This window comes from Diabrotica undecimpunctata, chromosome 2 (assembly GCF_040954645.1).
Source record: "Diabrotica undecimpunctata isolate CICGRU chromosome 2, icDiaUnde3, whole genome shotgun sequence".
In the NCBI taxonomy this organism is placed as follows: Eukaryota; Metazoa; Arthropoda; class Insecta; order Coleoptera; family Chrysomelidae; genus Diabrotica; species Diabrotica undecimpunctata.
The window spans coordinates 111,208,233-111,224,920 of record NC_092804.1 but is presented as its reverse complement, the minus strand read 5'-3'; the positions used below and the strand labels follow the sequence as shown (position 1 = coordinate 111,224,920).

General features: G+C 31.0%; 2 protein-coding genes across 3 annotated transcripts in view; one reads left to right on the top strand and one right to left on the bottom strand.

Moving 5' to 3' along the window:
- LOC140434779 (cyclic GMP-AMP synthase-like receptor) overlaps positions 1–16,688 on the bottom strand; it is a 168,029-nt gene that overhangs the window by 127,811 nt on the left and 23,530 nt on the right. The gene's annotated exons all lie outside the window — the stretch shown is intronic.
- LOC140434777 (uncharacterized) overlaps positions 1–16,688 on the top strand; it is a 104,564-nt gene that overhangs the window by 74,580 nt on the left and 13,296 nt on the right. The window lies entirely within an intron of this gene.

The window sequence follows — 16,688 nt, the reverse complement described above, 5'->3', positions numbered from 1 at the left end:
ATTAATTAGTATTTCTCATAAAAAAGTGACTGAATCATAGAAAGTATAACCTTAAAGCTTCCATCGTAATAAAAGTGAATAATGAAGATGCTCGAAAGTTTGTAATTTAGTCTAAAGAAAGAAATACAATAGTATTACCGTGAAAAAGGTGTAATGTTAATCAATCAAAATAAAGAGGTGCCTATACTCCAATAAAGAATGTAGCACATAATGAAAGGACTGAAAATATGAATTTAATTTTCTTATAAAATTTTAACAATGTAGGAGAAACAAGGGAGGGGCCCTGCGAAGACTTTAGTTACAATCGAAGGAAAATAAACGGTTATAATATACATATAATCCCTCTCCAGTGATTGGAATACTTTGCACCATATACAAAAAATTAGATATCTTTGGGTACTCTAACCACAGAGGAATTACGCTTCTAAATACAGCGTATAAAATATTTTCCACAATCCTATGCCACGTTTGGCACCATATGCAGAACGAATAGTAGGAAAATACCAGGCTAGTTTCAGAGGTGGTAAATCGACAATTCATCAGATTGCAACCCTAAGAGAAATTTTAGAAAAACACTGGAATATGGCATAGATACTCATCATATATTTATAGACTAGAAAGCAGCCTACGACTCTGGAGATTGAAGAGAAATGTTCAGAGCAAAGACAAACCTAGGAGTACCAAATCAGTTGGTAAATTTAACAAAACTAATTCTTGAAAAAGTTGAATCCAGAATACGAATCCAGGGAGAACTGTCTGAACGTTTTAAAACAAAGAACGGGTTAATTATAAATACCTAGGTTTAATTATAAACACCAACAAAACGAAATACATGAAAATAGGCACGCAACCACAAATGCTACGGCCATTTATAGAAAACAACACCATCCAAAAACGGATATACAATTAACCGCATCCAGCAGGAGTTACTATTTGACTTGACAATATAATATAAAATTAGTTTTTCTTGGGTTTAAGTTCAATAAATTATATTACATGTGGAACTAGATTTTATTTTCCATAGAAATCAACTATATATATATATACACATATATATATATATATACACACATATATATATATATATATATATATATATATATATATATATATATATATATATATAACTTACCAAAACGTAAAACGGGAAACTGACACTAATGAAGTGACAAATAAAAGTTGATATCTGATATCTCATGGTTTACTGTCATTAGTGTATAAGAGCTTTTTATGGTGTTATATATATTATTATTTAAATCAGATTGAAATATATTTTATTTGTGTATTGTTTTTGTCATTTATTGCATTGGTATTTCTTTTTATTTCTATTGATTCGTATATCCCCCTTTTCTTTTTGTTTTGTTCAGTTTTTGAAATTTTGATGTTTTCGAAGTTAAATTTATGCTTCTTCCCATTTTTATGATTTGTGAGCGCAATGACGTTGTTCTTGTCATATTTGTGAGAAAGAATTCTGGATTGAAGTAGTTGACTGGTTTGCCCGATATAGACACCTTCACAGTTAATACATGGTATCTCGTAAACAACATGTGATTTTTTGAGTTTTAGAGTTTGTGTTTTTAGTTTAGTGAAATATTTATTTAAAAGGTTATTGCCTTTGTGGGCCACGGTTATGTTATGTTTGGCTAAAAGTTGTCGAAACGTTGATTTCTATGGAAAATAAAATCTAGTTCCACATGTAAAATAATTTATTGAACCTAAACCCAAGAAATATTAATTTTATATTAAATATACATAGTATGGTTGATGAAACTCAAAACTATAATATATATATATATATATATATATATATATATATATATATATATATATATATATATACATTGTTTTACTATTACATTGTAAGTATTTTTGGTATACCATTGAATCTTTAAATTTAAAAGATTACAATTCGGCACTGTAAATGCATGTCTTTACGAAATAATGTTTGAAAACTTTAGAAGTATAATGTTTACATGTCCATACAACATTTATTAAAGAATACGTTTGATGAACACTACTTAATCCTGCAAAATATAGGCCGTGATTGGTACCGTCAATCATCGCTCATCGGTTAGATCAGATTTTGCGATTTTTATAGAAATAAAACCTTTTATAAAAGATATAGAAATATATACCTTTTTCTACATAATAATTACAATATTATTTGTGATTACATAATACTAATTCATAAAAGTGAATCCAAAATCAGTAAGCATAAAATAAATGGCATCTTCACGTCCTATTTTAACTAAGGAATGAATATTCATATATACGTACTATTTTCAGTTTTATTTTTCGTTTTTCTCAGAAATTTCTCCTAATCAGTAAGTAAGTGGTAGAATTCCGTGCCGGTCTGAAAATGTAAACCTTAGTTCACCTTCATTTAACAAAGAACACACTGGGCGGGAAAGTTCTTATCTCCGATACGGCACGTTTCACTAGCTGAACATCCTGTGGGTATATAGGACCTTTTGAGTAGGATAAATTATAATATACATACTTTAATGTAACTGATAGAGGGCGCCACATATGTCACATGTGCGGCATTTTGAGCTTAACTTTTTTGCTCTTTAAGTTAGCTCTATTTGTGTTTATTATTATAAACATTATTTAAGACACATTTGTACAAAGAAAAGGTATACTTGTTAGTAACCTCAAAATTCAACCGTTTTTTAGATAATCGCATTTTATAAGTCAGCTGCATAATAATATTTGTGCGGTAAAGCCCTGAATATCTATCGATAAGCATAATTCATAGTTTATTCTTATTAAAACAACTCAAAGATGATAATGTTACATCACAAAATGCTTTGTTATGGCTGCTTAATGTCTTATTGGAGAAACTATTCTTCATCTTCTTCTTTAGGTGCCGTGTCCGTATTCAGACGTTGGCCGTCATTATGTTTACAATTTCCCTTTTCTATCGCTTATTAAGTTTCTCTACTAACGTTGTATTACTTTTTCTCTATTGTAAAATGCTGAAAACCCAAAATATGTGGTTTATGCAAAAGGGTATGCCTCCACATTCTAGACAGAAGGCAGTGAGAATATACTTAAATGCAACTTTTCTGAACATTGAATTTTTCGTGGTAGTCATATTCCTTGGCAATGTGGTGAGATACTGATATAATTATTTAATTCATAAAAAATCCCAAAAGAATACTTATTATTCATTACACAGTAAACACACGGGCAATTAAGTTCAGCATAATATTAGTTCGTTAGTAAATCATAATAATCCGTTTGTTCGAGACGTAATTATAGTTACTCGTAGGCTGTAAAGTAATCATATAAATAAGTACATTAATACATTATTTAACCTCTGCGACAAATAAGATGTAGTTCCATAATATACCATAAGATTTGGATATGTAGCCAAAAGAATATATTCATCCATTATACATTATAGCCATCACGTATCCCAGAATTTAATCCGCTTGATTTTGGTGTATGGTGTGCATTAAATCAACGTGTTTATAAGAATCCCATAAACATTCGCAACCAACTATGGAAAGAAAGAAATACTGCAGCAGTTTCTTTAGAACCAATGATGCTATTTAATATGAGACGATCATTTATGAAATATATTTACAAATGAATTAAAGAAAATGGTGGACATACCGAACACTTACTTTGACAAAAAGTTATGTTATTTAGTTTAACTATTTCTTAATTTGGTTTGTAAACAAAATGTTTTGATTATGACTTTAATTTATTAACATAAAACTAAAATCCTATTATTCTGTTATTTTGTCAAATCCTATTATTAATTATCCTGCTAAAATATTTATTTTATTTAATATTTCGTTAACTTTAGTTAAAGGTATTTTGTACCAAAATTCAGAAGTATTAAGGTTGATCTCCACCCCCCAAAAGACAAACTCCAAATTCAAAAAATTTAAAAAAATTTGAGAAGGTATATGTGATGACTAGAAGTATTTTGACAACTTTTAAGCAAACTTCATGTTTTGGTTTTTGAAAAAACTCAAAAAAACTACTTTTTTCCAAGTATAAAGCGGGAAAACCAAACATAGGTTTTTGTTAATTTTTTTGCAGCATCAAGATATAATTATAAGAAATACTTATGAATTTTTTGAAAATTTTTGAATTTACAGTTTTGTCCCAATAGGAAAAAATAATATGTTTCGGCTTATAATAAAGTTACCGGTAAGAAACCGAAAATTTTTTTAATAAAAACATATATAAAACTGTAAAAGTGGAAAATATTTGCAATAAAACGTTAAATATTTTTTCCTAAACATATGAAAAATCTCGTTAAACAAGAATTATGTCTTGAACTGCCGCCTTCAAATTGTAACGTAGGGAGATGGCTCCATCTGAAACAATGGTAGTATTTATCATCGATAGATAGCATTACGTTCGGCTTCGAAACGCTTCAAACGAAACGTCATACTAACAGGGTTGCCATATCAATTACTTTGTACAACAGTTTGGCAGATTATAACAAAATTTAATATAAATGTTATCGGTTTGAATTTTGAACCGGTCATGCTGAAACTTACAGAGTTACACAATAGTAGATACTGCAACTTTTATTTTGATAGTACGATATTATAAAATTTACACTCTATAAGTAATATATCTATAAAAAACCTATTTAGTTTTACAAAACTATTTAGGCGTTTTTAGTTAATTATTTTAGTATTTATAAACAATAGTGCTCCTTACATAACCAGTGGCGTACTCACAATTTTTCTGAGGGTTGAGTTTTGAAATTTTTTTATGCTACCTCCATTGTGAGTACCTAAAATTTGGGTTTTAGTTTAATTTAAAGTACTAAAGATAGCAGTGCCAAAGATTCAGGTATTTATTATCCTGCCTACCAACTAAAACCACCCTCTCTTACTTGTGTGCATTTGACTGTCGCACGTACCGTACTCCGAAAGGGGTGTGGAGGCACGTACCGTACTCCGAATGAGGTGGGGAGGTCACTGTAAGACTGACGACACTCACTTTTTGGAACACTCCCTTTTCTTATCTAAATCTTATCTATTGTTCTGAAGCTATTTTCTTGTGGCATTTTAAAATAATTACTATTTTAATGGGAATAAGCCACAATTGAAAGTTAAAATAAGTTTATTAACGTTTGACATTAATCCAACTTTTAAATACAATACATTTTGGAGACGGCTATCGCCGTATTCCCGTTCTTCTCCGCCAATCCTGCCGGTTTAAGACATGCTCCTCCTCCAAACCTTTTGATTCCATCGCTCTTCTAATTCCTTCATTCCATGAGCGTCAAGTTCTATCTCTTTTTCTTCTTCCAGGGGGCTTTAATTTGTAAAGTTTTTGGGGCCAACGTTCGTCAGGCCTTCTCAATAGGTGTCAAAACCATTTTGAACCTCTTTTTTCTATCCTGTCAATGACGGTTTCTGTAGCATTCATCTTATTTCTTATATATTCGTTGGTCTTCCTTTCCTGCCTTGATGTTCTAGCACTTCTTCTCAAATAATCCATTTCAACTGCTAACAATCAATTCTCTTCAGGTCTGCATTAATTGTCCATACTTCAGAGCCATAACAAAGAACTGATTTAACCATGGTTTGCCCTATTCTTTTTTTGTTCCTTTTGGAAATGTTGCGATCCCACCATAAGGAGTTCAGACATCCTACAATTTTACGTCCCTGATAAATTCGGTGTTTAATTTCGGTTTGTCCCAAGCCGTTCTTAGCAATGAGTGCACTTAAATATTTAAATTTTTCCACTTGTTTGATTTCCACGTCCTCGTCGATCAACACTTGCATCATAAGAATCTTGAGCTAGGACGACTTGGTCATCCGCAAAGTTCAGGGAGAACACTACGTCATTATTGTCCATAAATTATCCATTTATTGTTATGGAATCTAGGTATATCTTTAAAATACAAAATCTTATTTTAATAGTAATATGTGACATAAATATCTGTAGAGCAAAAATAAGTTCGGGTAAAAATAAACACTACGTCATTTCCTATGTGGATTCCCATTCTCTGGCAGTGGTTTTTCCAATTTTGGAGGACTGCCTCAATATATAAATTAAACAGTAAGGGTGACATACTTCATCCTTGTCTTAGTCCTTTAGTTACTTTAATTGGCTCTGATAGTCTATTTCCAATTTTTAGGTAAGTAGTGTTATCCCTGTATACTTCTGTGGTTATTCCTAAAAGGTATGGACTAATGTCGAGTTGTTGTAAAGCTTGCCACAATTTAAGTCTTGGAACTGTATTATACGCCTTTTCTAGGTCGATGAAGGCTAGATGTACTTTGGTACCAACTACTATTATTTTTTCTATTAATTGTTGGAGTATAAACAAGTTACCAGTGCAACATCAAAGATCAAAGATTCAAACGTCAATAAACTTATTTTAACCTTCAATTGCGGCTTATTTCCATTAACATAGTAATCAGATCTTATCTCTGTCGTTGGCCCGGTTGGTGTTTCCTTTCTTTTTCTTTCTTTTTAAAGACTGCTCGGATGTAATTGTGAACACTATTCCATCCCTCCGTACTTCCCGCCATCTTCACGATTATCTCTCTTACAGTCACAGGGTTTATACCTATTTCTTTATACATTCTGTTTATCTCCACTGTACATCTAATATACTCCAGCATTGTGTGAGTAACAATGTCAGAATATTCGCAGTATAGGCATTTATCTGTATCTGTCTTTCTGAACCTGTGAAGATACGCCCTAAAACAGACAATCTAACCAGTCTCCTTAGGCTCGGGATCAGCATCTTGGTCCACTGGGCAACATCTGCCTTGTTGTTCTCCTCTTCTTGCCATATTTCCATTGATCTTTCCCTTTCTTCTTTTTTTTGTAGCTGTTGTCAAATGCTCTCTTTTCTCATAGAGATTTGTCTTTTCTACTGCTAGCACATGCAAAGAAACACAACCCGTGATAGTCCACAATGTCTACCACCTGTCTACTTTTGTCATAAGCCTAATATTAGGTATCTATATCTAAATATAACGAATAATATTATTAATTATTGTGTATTTATACAATAATTATTATGTTCTACATATTGAACGTGGTAATTTAATTATTCAATTAGCGTTTTGGATTTTTTGTATTATGTGTGAAAGACAAGTTACATTTTCCTACTTTTACTTTACTTTTTACTTTATATACCCTGGGGAAGGGGGGTGTAACCCCCAAAACCCCCTGGGTACGCAACAGTGCATAACGTATTAGTGGTAATTTTTATATTAGTATTAGAATTAGGTTTAGTATTCGGACAACATGTCTTTTAAAAAGAATAGTAGGAGAGGATTACATTTAGTTAAACGGTAAGTAAATCTATTAATCTTTTGTTTATTCCTTACCGACCGTCTAATAGTTGATCTACGACGTAAAACCAAAATCTTGAAAATTTAAAACTTGATATTTTGTATATTTTGTATTGTGTTGTATGTATTGTATATTACAATATACTCGCTATATATCGCTAATTCAATACAAAAGAGCCACAAACCGGTAATTGTAAAATTAAGTACATACAAAAAAACAAAATTTGTTTAATTTACTAATGTTTGTATTTTGAGAACGATTTCCGAAGTGGAAACTGAAACGTCAATAAACGTATTTTAAGTACATTTCCTTTCTAAATATAATAAACACTAGAGACCTCGCCCTGTGCACAAGGCATTACAGCCTGTAAGTCATATACTGCAACTATAAATATCTCAGTAACTTTTTGTTTGTCTTTTTCTTTTTCTGATCTTGAAAGAATTTTCTCTTTCATCTGGTTTTTGTTTCGCTTGTAAACTTGGTTTATCGTCAGCATTATTAGAGAATGTACATTCTTCACACTGGTCTTTCTTGGGCTGACAGGAGATATTAAAGTCTATCACAAAAATGTGATCATGCGTTTGGTGTGGAATATATTGTTTATCCTCAGAAACACATTTATTAACATAATTTCGGTGTAAAGCAGCAATGTTAAGACCGCCTTCTATATATTCGCGTTTAGAACGAGATCTACAATAATGGCTCTCGATTCTCGGAATGGAGTTAATATGATTCCTGACGTCATCGTAGAGATGGATTAATCTGGTGACGATTATTGTGTCTTCCTCTAAGATATTCATCCTGAATGCCTTTGACAGTACAGTTGTTGTTCTCTTTCACAACAGTTCTGATGGTTTTCTCGGAAATATCTAGGGTATTCATGAAGAATATTTTGCATACTCTCTTATGTTCAGTACCTAAAGGCAAATGTATGCGTTGTTAAAATTTTTGCGTATACTGTCAACGCGTATAATATAACGATACTTTGGTACAATATAGACTTTTTATTAGATATCAGAGCCGGGAACAAATTAATTACAATTAAAAATTGAGTATGCACTTTACTCAAAAGTAAATGTAATTAATTTCCCTCTGTAGCTGTGATGTGATCGTTATATTTTCTTTTTCGAGATAAAAATGTGATAACTTTTCACTATGGTATTAAGAAACCTAAACAAAATTAAAATAAAAATACAATCAGTCCCATTAAAAATAACTGATACGGAAAGCGAATCAAAAAGGATTTTTTGTTTACGGACTGTAAATTCAAGTAAATAATTCATTCTAAAATTCAAGTAAAATTGCTTGCTATTTCTATTATGAACTAATTTGATGAAGAGGAAGACATAGTAAAATGTATTAATCCATAAAGACTGAGATAGTATAAATATTACATAATACCGGATCATTTAATTTTTAACTATCAACAAAAATGTAATATAATATGATGTACCAATTTAATGGTAATATGATATTCACAGAGATAGCCGCAATAATTTCTTTGTCGATAAAATTGTTTAGATAATTATTATATTCCAACTGACACAGCAGAGCAGTAAAGTATTATACATAAAGATGGTGTTAAAGATATCTTTGCTTACTTGGTCTACTAGTATTATAAGTTATAGCGTTGGTATTTGATAAAATTACTGTTTACACAACTTGGCAACTCAGCCAATTGATATGATAGAAAACTGCAATTTATGTTAGGGTTTGAAAATATTACAGAGTCGTCATGTAGAAATCTGCGATTAAGTTAAAAAAATTACCACAGTAGTATGCCGCAGTAGAGCCATCTCTAGGATCAGAAACAAATTAATCGAGGGTGAAGATCAAAAAATATTTTTCTTTTTCATCTTTCTTAATGTTTCCGTGTTGTGCCCATATTTTCCACATTCTTCGACTAAGTCTGTTTCAGTTACGTCCGTAATAATTGTCCAGGATCCAACCCCATATAAAAGGGCAGAGAATACGTAGCATCTCAATCATGATTTCCCTCACAATTTTCCATCTGTTTCGATCTTGTGCCTCTTGCATCTCCATTCCAATATCCGCTTTGTCCATCTGTTATCTGTCTCAGGATCTCAATACTCTAGTTCTAATTTCTATTCCCATTTTTTCATTGCATAATACTGCTTTCATCTTATTGCGGTTCCCTTGTTCATTTAGCTCACATCCCAAGTAATTGTGCGATCAACCAAAGTTTGCAGCCATTCTCTGCTCAAGGAGTATTGTATCGTCTGAATATCTGAGATTCTTCACTAGTGTTCCGTTAATTGATATGCCTTCATTGATATCTTCTAGAGCTTCTTTAAACATCGCTGAGCATCTGAGCACATAGTAAAAAGTAGAGGAGATAATACACATCCTTTTCGTACTCCCTTTTTCTCCTTTTAGAGGTATCTCTCTAGATTTTTGTTGGTCTACTCGTATTATGGCTTTCTGATATCGGTATTATTATTTAGTGATTTAGAAAACATAGTTCAAACTATCCTGGTCAACTGGTGACGGGTGATCACCTTACTGTAACTATTTTAACAAATATACGAAGAACTTTCCCTCTATTTGTTAAAATAGTTACAATAAAACCGATGATCACCCGTCATCAGTTGACCAGAATGGTTTGAACTATGTTTTCTAAACCACTAAATAATAAGTCTTGTATCCGAATGTAAGTAGTATTTATTAGTTATTTATTTATTTAATTTCAATTTACTAGATTGTTTTGTGTCACTTATTTTCAGTTTGTCTATTTTAATTAATTTTTAAGTCATATTTAATAATCACAGACATATGATATTGGCATAATTGCTGTAATTTCTTTACCAGACAACACCCTAATACGGGTTTTTATACTTTCAGCATTTGGTTTACCATTGTACATTAAGACCTGAAGATGCATAGCAAATTATAGTATGCGAAACCGGTCGTTGGTGGTAGAATAAATAGATTGTGAGTAAATCGTATTCTTATTTCTTTTGCCTATTTGAAATGGACTCACACAGGCAACATATTCAAGATATACCTAAATATATAAACTCTACAAAATTTTAAAATCGATTTATAATTCAAAAATATTTATTTAAAATTGAAATAAAATCTAATATTCATGTAAATTTGCATGCAGCTTTTAATAAACTAGAAGGTCATTCAATAAAAAGAAGTGTACTAAAATGAAATAAGTCCATTAAAAAGGTATCTTATATTTTCAGAATAGGTACAATCGATCCAACAACTAACGAGAAAACCTCTATACCACTTTATCAATTTTGTTCCTTGACCTAGGTGTAAGGATATTGACAAAACTTAAGTTTTTGGTAGTTACTTTGTGTCATAAAAGTCATTAAACGTATTGAATGAGTATTTCAAATTTTACAACAGAGCAAAACAAGTCCATTGAATGTATGTCACTGTTTTTCTTTTGGCGAAAAATCAAATTAACGCTCAATGTAATCATCTTAAAAAAGTTGAATAATTGAAATAATATTAAACTCAATTTAACCGTTCTGTTGTCCTTATGTAGACCACAAATTTGTAATATTCTGTATGGGCGTATTTGCCGTTACAGTTTAAGGGAATGTAAACCGTATAAATCATTACGGACACAACACATTGTATTCCAGGAAAGTACCTCAAAAGTCTAAATACCTTCGGAATATGTCTAAAGAGGTTCCACGTCGACCCACAAAACCTTTATTTTATACATACTATTTGATACACATGGCATTGCTTTCTTAATTGTTTGTGTGTCATATACATAGGTATATGGATAAAACATTGACATTTCCCAGAAAATATTAATACAGTTATTACTTAGAAATAGATCTGCAATGATTTTTTTTTTCATAAATAAATAAAATCTTTTATAAATAAATAAATAAATAAAAATAAAATTTTTACATAAATCTTTTTCCCATACAAATATTTTCTAACTAAATGTAGAGTCAATTTGAACTTTATTGCTATTCAATAAAGTTTTTATTAAATTACTAGCGGACCCGACAGACTTCGTTCTGTCAAATAGATTTGGAATGTGGCAGTTTATTTCTATAATTCTCCTGAACAGAACCGTCACCATGATGATAGGGCGGTGTGTGAGGGTCAGCTCGGGTGACCTAAGTATCTTCGCTTCCACGAATTTTGGCCACCCATTTGGACCCACTAAAAACCCCGACTGGATTGTTTGCCAGAGGGCTTCAAACTAAGAGGGGACTTAAGGTTCAAATCTGGTTGAAAAATAATCTAAAAAAAAGGGATAGTGGGAACCTAAAGGTGACAAATATTTATAAAGTGGGTACTTCAATGACAAAACATAGAGACAATTAATTATTTATTATTATTATTATTAACATAGGGTTAATAACCGATGTAATAAAGAATAATGAAATAAAACGTATATAAGTATTTTCAGTAATCACTTTATTGTAAATCAAGTGAATCATAATTATTAACAAAAATCTGTTTTATTTTAATTATAGTGCTTTATGATATACATTGTTTTTTGTTTGATTACCTGGTGAATATACAAACAAATCTAATGGTTTTCCAACACGGGAACAGGTAAGATCTACGGAGCAATCATAACCTATTTGGTGGTGCAATGATTTTATTAGCAGGAGATTATCGTCAAACGTTGCCAGTGATTCCACGATCAACGCCAGCTGATGAACTCAATGCATGTTTAAAGTCCTCCAATTTGTGGAAACATGTCAAGGTATTACACTTAAGCAAGAATATGCGTGTCGAGTTGCAAAATGACCAATCTGGAGACATATTCTCTAAACAACTCATTGACATTGGTAATGGCAAATTTCCTATCGACACCTTGACTGGTTGCATTAAGTTTCCTCAAAGTTTTTGTCAGTTAACTCGATCAAAAGATGAACTTATTCAAAAGGTGTTTCCAGATGTTGTCAAAATTACAGAAACCATGATTGGTCTAGCGAACGGGCTATATTGGCTGCTAAAACATAAATGTAAATGAATTAAATTTCAAAATTCAAGAACAAATTCCAGGCGAATTTAGAATATATAAATCAGTTGATTCTGCTACGAACCAAGATGATGTCGTTAACTATCCGCCTGAATTTTTAAACTCGCTGGATTTACCAGGATCGCCACCTCACAATCTTCAATTAAAGGTTGGATCGGTAGTTATAATGTTGAGAAATATACCAACCGCATCTTTGCAACGGCACACGGTTAGCGATAAAAAAATTATTGAACAACGTGATAGAAGCAACTAGACTGAAAGGAAAGTATAAAGGAGAAGACGTTTTGATACCACGCATCCCAATGATTCCGACTGATGTACCATTTGAATTTAAACGTCTACAGTTTCCAGTGCAGCTTGCTTTTGCTATGACCATAAATAAGTCTCAGGGGCAATCATTAGGTGTTTGTGGTATTAATCTAGAAAACCCATGTTTCTCACATGGTCAATTGTATGTTGCCTGTTCCCGTGTTGAAAAACCATCAGATTTGTTTGTATATTTACCAGATAATCAAACAAAAAACATTGTATATCATAAAGCACTACAATAAAAATAAAACAGATTTTTGTTAATACATAATTATGATTCACTTGATTTACAATAAAGCGATTACTGAAAATACTTATATACCTCTTATTTCATTATTCTTTATTACATCGGTTATTAACCCTATGTTAATAATAATAATAATAAATAATTAATTATCTCTATGTTTTGTCATTGAAGCACCCACTTTATAAATATTTGTCGCCTTTAGGTTGCCACTATCCCTTTAGATTATTTTTCAATCGGGTTTGAACCTTAAGTTCCCTTCTTAGTTTGAAGCCCTCTGGCAGATATCCCAGTCCGGGTTTTTAGTGGGTAAAAAAGGGTAGCCAAAGTTCTGGAAGCGAAGATACTTAGATCACCCGAGCTGACCCTTACACACCGCCCTATCATCATGGTGACGGTTCTGTTCAGTAGAATTAAAGAAATAAACTGCCATATTCCAAATCTATTTGACAGAACGAAGTCTGTCGGGTCCGCTAGTATATATATATATATATATATATATATATATATATATATATATATATATATATATATATCAATATATATATATTATATATATATATATATATATATATATATATATATCAATATATATATATATATATATATATATATATATATCAATATATATATATTATATATATATATATATATATATATATATATATATATATATCAATATATATATATATATATATATATATATATATATATATATATATATATGTAGATTCTTGAATACCTTGAATAACTTGTTAAGGTTGAATATCAACCGTAACACGCTGTATCTTTTTCCACAGCAACATCTTATTCAAGCGTATTTGATCCAATGGGCAGATTTTGGTGCAACTAACATCATTCTAGCCTATGCATCTATAGTTATAACTCATAAAATAATTATACATAGAATTGCATAAAGGATTAAACAAATTAATGAGACAAAAACAGCAAATTAATAAAAAAAATATCAAAGAAAAAATTAAAAAAAAATTCATAACGTAGTCACCCCATTTTTCTTGTATTTAGTATATATATATATATATATATATATATATATATATATATATATATATTATAAATTAGATATTGGTCACTGTTTTAATATTACTTCGTTATTAGGGTTGACTTAAAACGCTTTTCGAACTCCACATCTATAAAGAGTAATATGGGAAACAACACCAGTTAATGGTGGAAAATAAACATCTGCATGGAATCATATAACAGGGTGTCGTATTTACAATAGGGTAAACATAAAACCGATAAGTTGATAAATTAATGCATGCAATACCTATTATTTTTAAATATATATAAATAATTTTGTAGTGAATTAGCAGGTATGCGGTCTGTTGTATATCTGTAAATAAAACCTCTTTTTTTCTTTACGTCACTATATTTTGCTAATTGTTTGTTAGCTTCATCAGGAGAAAACAATTAAGAGTAATTTAAAACAGTTCCACGTTCAAAACAGTACTATCAGTATTTCCCCGGTTTTCCCCTAAAACCGCCCCTCGCGTAGGGGTTAACAACGGAAAAAATCGATTGACCAAGACTCTGTACGCCATAGTTGAGATAATTTTGAACAAAAATGTCTATTAGCATTTTTTTTGTAAAATGAACTCTTAGAAACAATGCTTGAAGCGACTCGCTATTTTGAATGTCAGCTTCTCGTGCGAAATATCAATTTTAAATAAATTTTTTATCAATTATATCTATGCTTAGTTGAGGAGATATGTTGTGGAATGCAATTTTTAGATTCCCCATGTCTCTCATAACATCTTTATCAACGTCTGTTTTGCCTTGCAATTCTTAGAAGGCACAGATTAAAGCGAAATTCTGAATTTGGTTTCGAAAATTAGTTTACAATTTTATTATCAGATGTCGTTACATTGCGTCTATACGAAGCCATGTTAGAGTGGCTTCCTAAGACAGAAAAGATTTATTTCACGTTCAGAGCGATTGCGAAAGCCGTTCTGATGAGGCCTATTAGGCCGAAATGACGTAGCCCGATATTGGGCAGAAAAACTGTAGTCGGATCCAGACACGAAAAAGTAAAGTAAGGCCGAAATACGTATAAGCGGATGCGCAAGCGCCTTGTACGTGAAATCAAATCTTAACTGTCTTTTCCTTTTTAAAGCTAATTGTTTTTTTAATATTGTGATATAAGTTTGCCTAAGAAAAAATGGTAGAAAATTAGGGTTACCAGCTGTAAAAAACTCGAGGTATCAAAGATAAAATAAAAGATAGCTAGCACCTAACGCTACTGGTTTGAAGTATCAGTTGTGTGAGTTTTTAAACCATGCGTTAATAGATATATATAATACTATACATTATCACTTGTCAAAACAGTGTCGTTGCGCCCTAACTCTATTTTACTTTATCTTTGATACTTCGCGTTTGTAACAGCTGGCAACAATAATTGTTTTGTTTTCTCAGACAATTTTATATTATCATATTAAGAAAAAATTAGCTTTAATTTTATATGAAAAACATGCATATACGTCATGAGCAGCGTATTTTATTTAAAAAATAAATGGACGAAATAAAATATTTGTCAAAAACTAATTTCAAATGTATGTAAATTATCAATACTGAATAATTACTAAATTCGTAAATTAAATTTAAGTTTTGATTTATTTTATATGCATATACTTACAAAATATTACAGAATTGCACAATTACAACAACATTATTTTTGTACAATATTTTTAATAATTAGAATAAGAGAAAATTTACGTCACGGTTAAATAAATAAACGATTACCGCCATCGACCACTGACATTCAATTTCAGTCAACTTGATTAATATTTGTGGCAGATAAAGTTCTCCTTCTTTCAGTACAATAAAGTGTTACTTTACTGCCGCAAATGATTACAATAGTGAATAACTTTAATAACGGTTGGCGATAAAAGTGTTTTATATACTCTTATATCACCATAACCCGACCCTTTAGTTTTCTTAAAAGTGGAAAAAAACGTCCTATTTCACTGTAGAATTTAACTGAAATTACGTTCTCCGTGTATGTATCACCCGTTTGATTTTTTCGAGTTATCGACATTTGTCAAAAGTTTGATAAGATAGATGAAAGTGGGGCGTGCAGAAACAATAAATCATCAGGTTTCTCAACATTTTCGTGATGGGAAAGGCTCTGTAGAGACATCGCTACGTGGTTCTCGATCTCAAATAACTGTGTGACCCTTTTCCCATCGTGTAATTTTATTAACTGATTGGAGTAGTCGTAACACTTTTAAAATAATTATAATTACGGAATGGATTTAGATAAGAAACAAAATACGATTTAAGTACTGTTCCTTTCCTTAAATACAAGGGTAGATCAAATATAAAAATTCACAAGAGCATTTGGACATAATTTGGGCATAATGGGAGATCAAAAATTATTACAACTACAAGAATCCTAAGTGGTTGATAAATAATATGTAAGAATTATTGCAAACGTTTATTGAAAATAGGAATCATTTGATGAAGAGGAGAAAATGAAATAAAAAAATTGGCTGGTGTCTTCTGCCCAACCCAGATTCGGGTGTAGTGTAGGGAAAGTTAATTCTTTAAATATCGACAATATGTCATTTATATGTATAATTTTAAGCATTTAATATGTAATTTAAACACATTACCTGAAGATAATGTTATTTAGCAAGTACTTTAAAGTTAACTGAAGATGGTCTGATAGGATAGGTCTGATAAGACCGAAATCGTACGTTCTGAATAATTTGAACGAAAAGTTTATAACGAACCTGATATGTATTAAAGACATCAATAATTTAAAATTATTTTCGATTATACAGGGTCAGTCAGAACAACAGAATGAACCAAAGTTTTGTTTTTTTAGGG